General features: G+C 42.2%; 1 protein-coding gene across 2 annotated transcripts in view; it reads left to right on the top strand.

The window, feature by feature from the left end:
* Nucleotides 1-4,738: 4,738 nt before the first annotated feature.
* LOC106580093 (fibronectin type III domain-containing protein 5-like) overlaps nucleotides 4,739-9,394 on the top strand; it is a 47,311-nt gene continuing 42,655 nt past the window's right edge. For both annotated transcript variants that reach the window (XM_045715201.1, XM_045715195.1), the window contains exon 1: nucleotides 4,739-4,928. The gene's annotated coding sequence lies outside the window, so the exon portion shown is untranslated. The remainder of the gene's footprint in view (nucleotides 4,929-9,394) is intronic.

Below are 9,394 nucleotides of genomic sequence, written 5' to 3'. Positions count from 1 at the left end.
GTGTTGTTAGCACATGATCTAAGCCCGCCGGACTTCACTTCATGAACGAGGGGAAAAAATATATTTACGTTCGTTCAAACATGTCAAACGTTGTATAGCATAAATCATTAGGGCCTTTTTTAACCAGAACATGAATAATATTCAAGGTGGACGAATGCATTCTCTTTTAAAACGTTTTGGAACGAGGGTACCCAACATGACCTCGCGCCAGAGTCTAATCGGCCATCACCGTTCCAAGGCTCTTGTTCGGTCAGATCTCATAGTAGAAGATTCAAAACACTTTGTAAAGGCTGGTGACATCTAGTGGAAGCAATAGGAAGTGCCAAAACATTAATCAGCCCCTGTGTGTTTCAATGGCATAGGCTTAAAGGTAATTCAACACATCAGGTATCCACTTCCTGTCAGAAAATGTCTCAGGGTTTTGCCTGCCAAATGAGTTCTGTTATACTCACAGACACCATTCAAACAGTTTTAGAAACTTTAGGGTGTTTTCTATCCATATATAATAAGTATATGCATATTGTAGTTACTGGGTAGGATTAGTAACCAGATTAAATCGGGTACGTTTTTTTATCCAGCCGTGAAAATACTGCCCCCTAGCCCCAACAGGTTAACGAGAGTCTTGTCTTTAAAATGCTGTAAAATAGTCATATGTTTGAAAAATGGAAGTTTTCGGATTTTAGAGGAGTTTGTATTTCGCGCCACGCCCATCATTGGATATTGGAGCAGGTGTTCCGCTAGCGGAACGTCTAGATGTAAGAGGTTAAGAATTATAGATACAGAACTCCTTTATGCAATCACTATGTCAGATTTTAAATAGCTTTTCGGCGAAGCACATTTTGCAATATTCCGAGTACATAGCTCAGCCATCACGGTGAGCTTTTCAGACACACGCCAAGTTCGGGGAAACCTAAACTCAGAATTAGTATTATAAAAATGGTATTACCTTTGCTGATCTTTGTCAGAATGCACTCCCAGGACTGCTACTTCCACAAGAAATCTTGTTTTTGTTCGAAATAATCCATAGTTATGTCCAAATACCTCAGTTTTGTTCGTGCGTTCAGGTCACTATCCAAAGGGTAATGCGCAATTCGAGACAAAAATATTTAAAATGTTCCATTACCGTACTTAGAAGCATGTCAAACGCTGTTTAAAATCAATTTTTATGGTATGTTTCTCGTAAAATAGCGATAATATTCCAACCGGACAATAGTGTATTCATTCAAAGAGGAAAAGAAAAAACAGCGTGGTCTCGTGACTGCGCATATCTAATCTCTTTGTCACCAGGCAGACCACTGAGGAACTGAGCTACTATACTCTGTCCAGAGACAGGAGACGCCTCAATCCGCTTTCTGAAGGCTTTAGAGAGCCTATGGAAGCCTTAGAAAGTGCTACGTAACCCCACAGATACTGTAGTTTCGATAGAGAATCAAAAGAACTAGAAATTCTCAGACAGGCCACTTCCTGCTTGGAATTTTCTCAGGTTTTTGCCTGCCATATGAGTTCTGTTATACTCACAGACACCATTCAAACAGTTGTATAAACTTCAGAGTGTGTTCTATCCAAATCTACTAATAATATGCAAATATTTGACTCTGGGCCCGAGAAGTAGGCCGTTTAATTTGGGTACGTTTTTCATCCGGCCGTGAAAATACTGCCCCCTATAGCGAAGAGGTTAAACCAGTCTGCAGCTGCTCCTCCACCCCCTCGACCACCCTGCCTATACCGTCAGGCGGCTTTTGGATGTGCAGTTGGCAGTATCTGGTGGACTGGGAGGGATACGGGCCTGAAGAGCGTTGCTGGGTGCCCCGTCATCACATTCTGGATCCCTCCCTCTTAAAGGATTTTCATACCTCACACCCAGACAAGCCGGGTCGTGCGCCAGGTGGCATCCGTGGGGGGGGCACTGTCACATCTGCTCCTGCTATGCCCTCTGGTGTTCATCCAGTGTCATGACCTGCAGTTACTCCCCCTGTTCTCTCTCTCTCTCTCGTTTCTCTCATCTTTACACTTTTGCATACTGGTCCACCGTGGGAATCAAACCCACAACTATGGCATTGCTCTACCAACTGAGCCTCTCCTGTCATGGCCTTATCTTCCAGTCCCTTCCCTCCTGATGCTCTGGCCAGCTAGCCTCACGTAACATATTCTGGGCCAGCATTCCAATCAGGTCAGCCTGAGACAGAGAACAAAGGAGTCCTGTCCTGCTGCTACATTTCTTGACATTTTAGTCATTTTGCAGACGCTCTTATCCAGAGCGACTTACAGTAGTGAATACATACATTTCATACATTTTTAAAAAAAAAATTTTGCACTGGCCCCCCATGGGAATCGAACCCACAACCCTGGCGTCGCACACACCATGCTCTACCAACTGAGCCACAGGGAAGCTGGCCCTTCAACCAGAGTAGCCCTGCCACCCTGCCTCCCCACCACAAGTCCTCCAATCCCCCCCAGGACTCCTTGACAAACCCTCACCTCCCCACAACCTCCAGGAGTTGAGATTTCACAGCTCATAATCCAAAACTAATTTTGAATTGAGGGATAGTCCCAGGTAAATCAAAATGTCATATCAGGAAATATTTTTGTGAAATATTCATGCTCAGGTAAACTGTCTGCTTTCCCCTCCATCAAATGCTGATTCAGGCTATGAATTCCAACAAAGTTTGGGATTACATTTTGTTGGGGGGTTTATAATCCATCCCTTAGGCTTGCACATGGTCATCATGTTCATTCAGAACAGATAGATATAACTTTCTGCTCTCCTTGAAAGTCACACAATATGAGTTCTGCCTCAGCAACTGGAAATGGCTGCAGGTTTTTACCACGGTAAATGCACACAAAATACATTACAAATGAACCCATCTATCCCAAACCAAGGCCAACCACATCTGCCTCAAACACCAATGGAATGCATTAAAACCTATCAGTGTGACCACTGTAGGGCCTCCACAGCCTGATCTACATCCACCTACTAATGATCATCAAGCTCTCTGATCAACCCAGAGAAACGCCAAATCAATAGTCCCTCAGCTCTTATTTTCAATCTCTCTACCATATTGCTAATCCACCATGAATGACTGGACCAATTAATTCTGTATGCAAACAGAGCCATTGGCTTCAACAGGCCCCACGTGGACGTGGCAGATGGGTCCCAGGCAGATTGGAAAACTTCAAAAGGTTGGGAAAACAACACTTTTTCGTATTCTCACTAACTCCAGTCTAATGTTTCTCTTCATGGCTCCCTTTTTACTTTGAGATGATTATAGCAACCATACAAATTTAAACACACCAAAACAAACCCAGACAGAGTGTAAACGTTCAGCATCTTCCATCAGAGTGAGGACCTCAGGGAGAATGGATATACCACAATGTCCATAAAAACAGCTCTGATTTATTAGTGATTTTCTGCTTGATCTGCATTTAATATTGTGAACTGTAAGGTATCAATTTCCAAAAGCAAATTACACGCTTGGACTGAGTCCTTTATGTGTTTGCTGAGTGGTGAATTTAAAGCCCATTCATATTCTATTGGCCCTAGACTTAAGAGATCTCTTGCAATTCCTCCGTTTGGGTCCGGTCAAAAAAACAAGGAAGGGAAGCGCTGCAACATCCGGGACTAGCATTAGCCACTGGTGGGAAATGGTGATTCATAAAGAAAGCAACCATATTTTTTCCGTTTTTTTCCCCACCTTTTCCACCTCACCCTTAAATTGAGTTAAGAAGGAAATTGATGCCTTTGCATACTGAATGGAGAATATTTTATTTTTGAACCCAGTCCACGGGGATAGGAGTGTATAACCATGTGCACTTACACAAGTATTTGTATTGTTTAAATAGAACACACCTGACCAAAGCTGGACGCTGCAACTTAGTCCAGAGCATTTCGTAATATTCTGTATGGAAATCTGACACACTCCATTTAGCATGATATGTTACATTTCGTATAGTATGTATTAATTTGTGGATGTCCATAATATGTTATGAATTCCAATTTGTTGTGGCTAGGTGGCTAACGTCAGCTAGACTAGGGGTTAGGATTAGGGGTTAAGGTTAGAGTTATGTGTTAGGTTAAAGCGTTAAGGTTGGTGTTAGGTTAAAGGGTTAGGGTTAGGAGTTAGGTTAAAGGGTTATGGTTTGGGTTAGGGGAAGGGTTAGTTAACATGCTGAGTAATAGCAAAATAGCTAAAAAGTAATTAGTAGTTGCTAATTAGCAAAAATGCTAAAGTTGTGCATGATGAGATTCATGGAGAATATATGCCTACCCAACCAACCACCCTCTTTTAATTGTTGCCTTAATTAAGTAGCCTTCTGTCTTATGTAACAAAGTCCTGAATTTACGTTTACTATGTTATGTCTAGTCTAGTCTATGAGACCAGGCTGGGCTGAGTAGCGGCAGTATATTTCACCTGATGTTTCATTAACCATGCACAAGTGACACACTGAGGCTTTTGCACCAGAACAACGTTGGTCCACAGGGACAGAGTTTTACATTTTAATGTTGCAACTCATAAACATGTAGCTAATTTCTAAGGAGAGTGACTTTACCTTAAATGTGTGAAGTAAAAATAATCAACCTCCACGGAATTGACTTAGAAACACTTGCTTTTATGACATTACTGCAAAGCTGCAAAGAACAATTACACACACGCACACACGCACACACTCGCAAGCGCACCTTCATTCACTTATTCTCTATCACACGCACACACGCCATCACCCAGCCAGATGCTGTAAGGCTGTGTGTAGTGTGAGAGGGAGTGTGGTGTGGTGCCTGTCTTGTGGACACAGAGGACATTCGCTAACGTCGCTTCTCAGTTGGGCAGCCCGACTCCGGACGGGTGCGCTCTAAACTCGTGACGAAGCTTTCTCAAAGTGAAGCATGCACACACGTCTTTAAGCGGCGACTGATATAGGCTACAGCTCAGGTAAGATCGGCTTTCATGTAACTTTTATCTGTAAAATAATTACCAGCAGTTATATATTCAAATAGTCAGAGGAGGTCATGGGTGTGGTGGTGTGGCTGCTTTAACTATAGTGAATGGACGGATTTGTGCGGTTCAACAGGGTGTCAGAGAACTACATAAGTTATGAATCTATGCACAGGCGGCTGTTTTTAGCGTGGGCTTGTACATGCATTATTTGATAGTGGTGTAGACTGAAAATAATTCTTAGATGCAAACGAATGCGACGGGGTGTCGGTGACAGAGTGCACTCGATCACATCACTGACATGACAGGCTCAGAATATTTAACTTGATGGCCAAAGACAAATGGGACGTCCGCTAGATTGACTCGGTCTTATAGATATCAATCACAGTGGTAGATAGCTTCACCACATGTGTAACTGTATGAAAACTGAAATTATTAAATTAAAAAGTTTAGACTTAATTGGAATGCATGTCGTATTGTAAAAAACATTCCTTACCCCAGGGCTCTTCAAAGGATGAAATAGGGAAACATGTTTGTATGTCCCGTCAATAAATGATCAGATCTATGCAGAAACAAAGTGCACATTTTTCTTTATTGCATTATTTCTATTCTGCAGGCATAACATTTTGTCATAGCCATAATACACCATAATAATTGCCTATAGAGCACTAAGTACCCACTGGGCACACAGTGGTTAAATCAACATTGTTTCCACGTCATTTCAATGAAATTACGTTGAACCAACGTATAATAGACGTTGCATTGACGTCTGTGCCCAGTGGGTAAGCTATACAAACTATCCTACCCCACTGCTGTATAGCCTACCAAAATGCAAGTCTGAAATGTCTGAATAGTCAAGCTTCAACCACTGAACTCAAGGCTCTCACAGCCTTTGTCTATACCTGAGAAAAATATACTGACACTTTAAGAACAATTCGAAGTTATTGCTGTTTAGTGTATCCAATAGCAATCTGTGAGATACTTTCATACCTAATTTAATCATAATTAATAAAGTTTACAAGTGGACATTATGTGTGCACAGAGGTATAATTGCTGCGCATATTAATAATAACAGTAGCTTAGAGTGTATGCCTGTGTGTTTGTGCATGATGCATCTCTCCTCTTTAGCCCATGATTACGCACGCGAGAGTCAATGGACAGGCATCTCGAGCCAGTGGCACAGGCAGTGAGAGCAGCGCGAGCACGTTCTGTCTGCGGTAGCCTAGTTGAATGCCCCTGAGCACCACCCGACTTCAGTGGCACAGATGTGTCTGGTAGTCTCTCGTCAATATATGCCTGGTCGTCTCTCGTCTGTAATTCAATGTCTGTAATTATCTCTCGTAGTTGAGGTGGCGCGAGGAAGAGCGGTCGTGGGCGACACACACGAACAAGGTCCACAGCATGTTTATTAAGCATGTTTCACTGTTGAACGCAGGTGGTAGAGCACCGTCGCTGTCCCTGGTGCTGAATGCGCTCGCCAGTCGATCTGCGGCAAGCGTTGCGAGACAGTAAACGTTTTTTGGTCGAGAAAATACGCATGGACTGACGTGAATGCTGAACAACAACCAAGCGTTTAACATAGCGCCGTGCAGAGTAAATTGGATCTCAGGTCCTCTAATGTTTGAAGGATGGAGAGATTTTTCCTGTCGACCGTGCCACTGCTAATTCTCAGCTGTCTAGGTGTCTCTCGCGTTTTAGCGGGTAAGTTAATATTTATGTAGGATACTTAAAAATATATATATTTTCAGCAATTATTCACCCAGGCATTCACGTATTCGCCATGCAGTGAGAACGCTAAGGTTAATGTGCGAGCGTTAGGGGGATTGCATTGGTGTTCGTGCAAATAAACGATGGGAATAAGTGAATGTTTGTCCTAATTTGTTTCTAATTGGCATTTAGGCTATCCTATTCTGTGCAATGAGTGATGAAGCCTGTGTGTGTAAGATCCTGTATTGATACAATGCTCCAGACATTTTATACTGGGACTGGTCAATACTGGTGAAGAAACCAAAGAATTTGGTAATATAATAGGATATCTTTGGGAAAAACACTATATGCTATGGAACAAGAGCAGTTACGTTTCTGAATTTAAAGGCTAGACAAATGGATTTGAAACAATTCAGCACCAATCGTTTTTATTGCCTACTTTATGTTTCCAGGATGTTTTAATTACTGTAGCCTATTTCATATTTAGTACCAATAAGCAAGAATAGTACTAGACGTTGAGCCAAGCAGTTGCCAAGTGGTTACTTTCATAAGATTTAGACTCATATGATGTTAAACTGACTTAACCCAAACAGGTTCATAGGTAACCAACGTGTGTGTGTGTGTGTGTGTGTGTGTGTGTGTGTCTCTGTGTTCCAAGTAAAGCTGATCTTTGAATTTAATTAAGTAGTACAATGTACAGGTTCAAGCCTAATGTCCCAGGTAATGAAATAGCTTTAAATAAAATTATATATTTTTTAGTATCCAGAAATCTAGTTTTTCTACTGTGATTCACATGGACTGTTATTACATAATGATGGAGTAGGATAACACATCTATACATATCTTATTCTAAACACATCACAGTAAAATGTCATATCTATACAGCAGGGACCAAAATAACAGTTAATGGACCACTGGCACACGTTGCTATACAATCTGTGGAAGAAAATAACAATTTCACATTGTTCCTTGGAAGGCGTGCTGGCAGATCTATGCGTGGGAGTGAACCCGGGGAATAGACTGGTGAGAAGAACCCCAGCAGAATCCATATTGTGCATGCCCAAAACACATGAGTGCTGTGGCTTTCACAGCTCATCTTGACGGAGTGCTGCTAATCAAACTGACACACTACGGCAATCAGAATTCACCTCTGGTCCACGCAACCTTGCCCTCTCCAGCATTTACATTTCAGCTGGATTGCATTGCTCCCATTGCCCTCCTCTTTATACCACCTATCACCCTCTCGCTCTTTTGCACACACACTCATACATACACACAGAAACTTAGACATAGCCTAGACACAGACAATTTCATGCATGCACGCACATACACACACACATCCTTACTGTGTAAGCTCATCATGTTTTGCCAAAAGTGGAGTGCACATATGGGTGGCATGGCTCCTAATTGTTTCATACATTCTGATTGTGCTGGACGATTGAATAAAGCATTGACTCATGAGCCAGTCCTGCAGGCAGTGCAGAGAGAATTTGCTCCATCTAAATCAAACTTCTTATAGCCACAGTAACTTTCACCTATTGTATGTCATTTCACAAGACAGTACTGTACTAGAGAGACAATACACATAGCGATGCAGCTAGCCCCTAATTCATAGATCTAATGGTGTTCTTCAATGCAGTGGACCTAGGAATACACCGAGTGTGCAGGCTTTTTTTCCAGTCCAGTTCTAACACCCTGTGGGTCTCCAGGACCAGGATTGAAGAACACTCAGATAATCAGAGAGACCATTATTCCTCTTCCATCTCCTTAGTAGAAGTGTTAAGTGGAGAGATTCAATGGCACTTCTGGATGGAGATTGGATTGGAGTGGATTGGAGGGAACATTGCACTTGTCTAAAATACTCCTCAGTATGTGTTTCTTCTGAAAAGTCTTCAGAAAGTCAATGTAGAGGAGAAAGGAAAGCATGACAGGTAACCAGAGGAGAGGGTATGAGAAGCTAGATCGTGAGTAGGACGGCTAGATTGAAACAAGCATGTGGGTGGGCATCAACACACTGTAAACTTTACAGTCGTGACATCCTTTAATGTGTTTCTGTTTATTGTGAGTTATAAAGTGTCAGTCACCCTGGACTACGAATGCAAAACTAACGTTTCCATTTAAAATGAACCTCACACTCTTAACGAGGGTGTAAATTCCACCAGCCATTTCCTGCTCTGAAACTGGCTCGCCATGACACACAATAAATCAGTCAATCAACAAATCAAATCAACCAATCAATCAATCAAATAATGAAACAGTAACCAATTAGTAGAAATGCCCAGCAAGTCCTCCTTTGGGGACCCTTTCATGTTCTGATGAACCGAGTAGCTGTTCTAAAGAAACAGGTTTTTTACTGTATAATGGAATATGACTATTAAACTCCCCCAATGAGGACTCTGATGCTAGTGAACCAGAGGAGTCTTGGCACTCCCTAACCCTGCCACAGATTTTCAGTAGCGGTAGTATATTAACTGTCAAGTGTCAAGTCATCACACCATCCACCTGGAGGAGTTACAGCACCCAGACAGAGTAGCCAAAGGTAGTTAAACACTCATCATCTCCACTCTACTGCCAAATCACTAGCTGTGGAAGTGATAATGGCGCCGGAGGGAATGGCTGCCGTTTTACGGGCTCCTAACCAACTGTGCTATTTTGTTAGTTTTTTCGCATTGTTTGTAACTTATTTTGTACATAAAGATGCTGCTACCGTCTCTTATTACCGAAAAGAGCTTCTGGACATCAGAACAGCGATTACT

This window comes from Salmo salar, chromosome ssa01 (genome assembly GCF_905237065.1).
Source record: "Salmo salar chromosome ssa01, Ssal_v3.1, whole genome shotgun sequence".
In the NCBI taxonomy this organism is placed as follows: domain Eukaryota; kingdom Metazoa; phylum Chordata; class Actinopteri; order Salmoniformes; family Salmonidae; genus Salmo; species Salmo salar.
The sequence above is the reverse complement of the archived record's forward strand: the minus strand, read 5'-3'. Positions and strand labels throughout refer to the sequence as shown.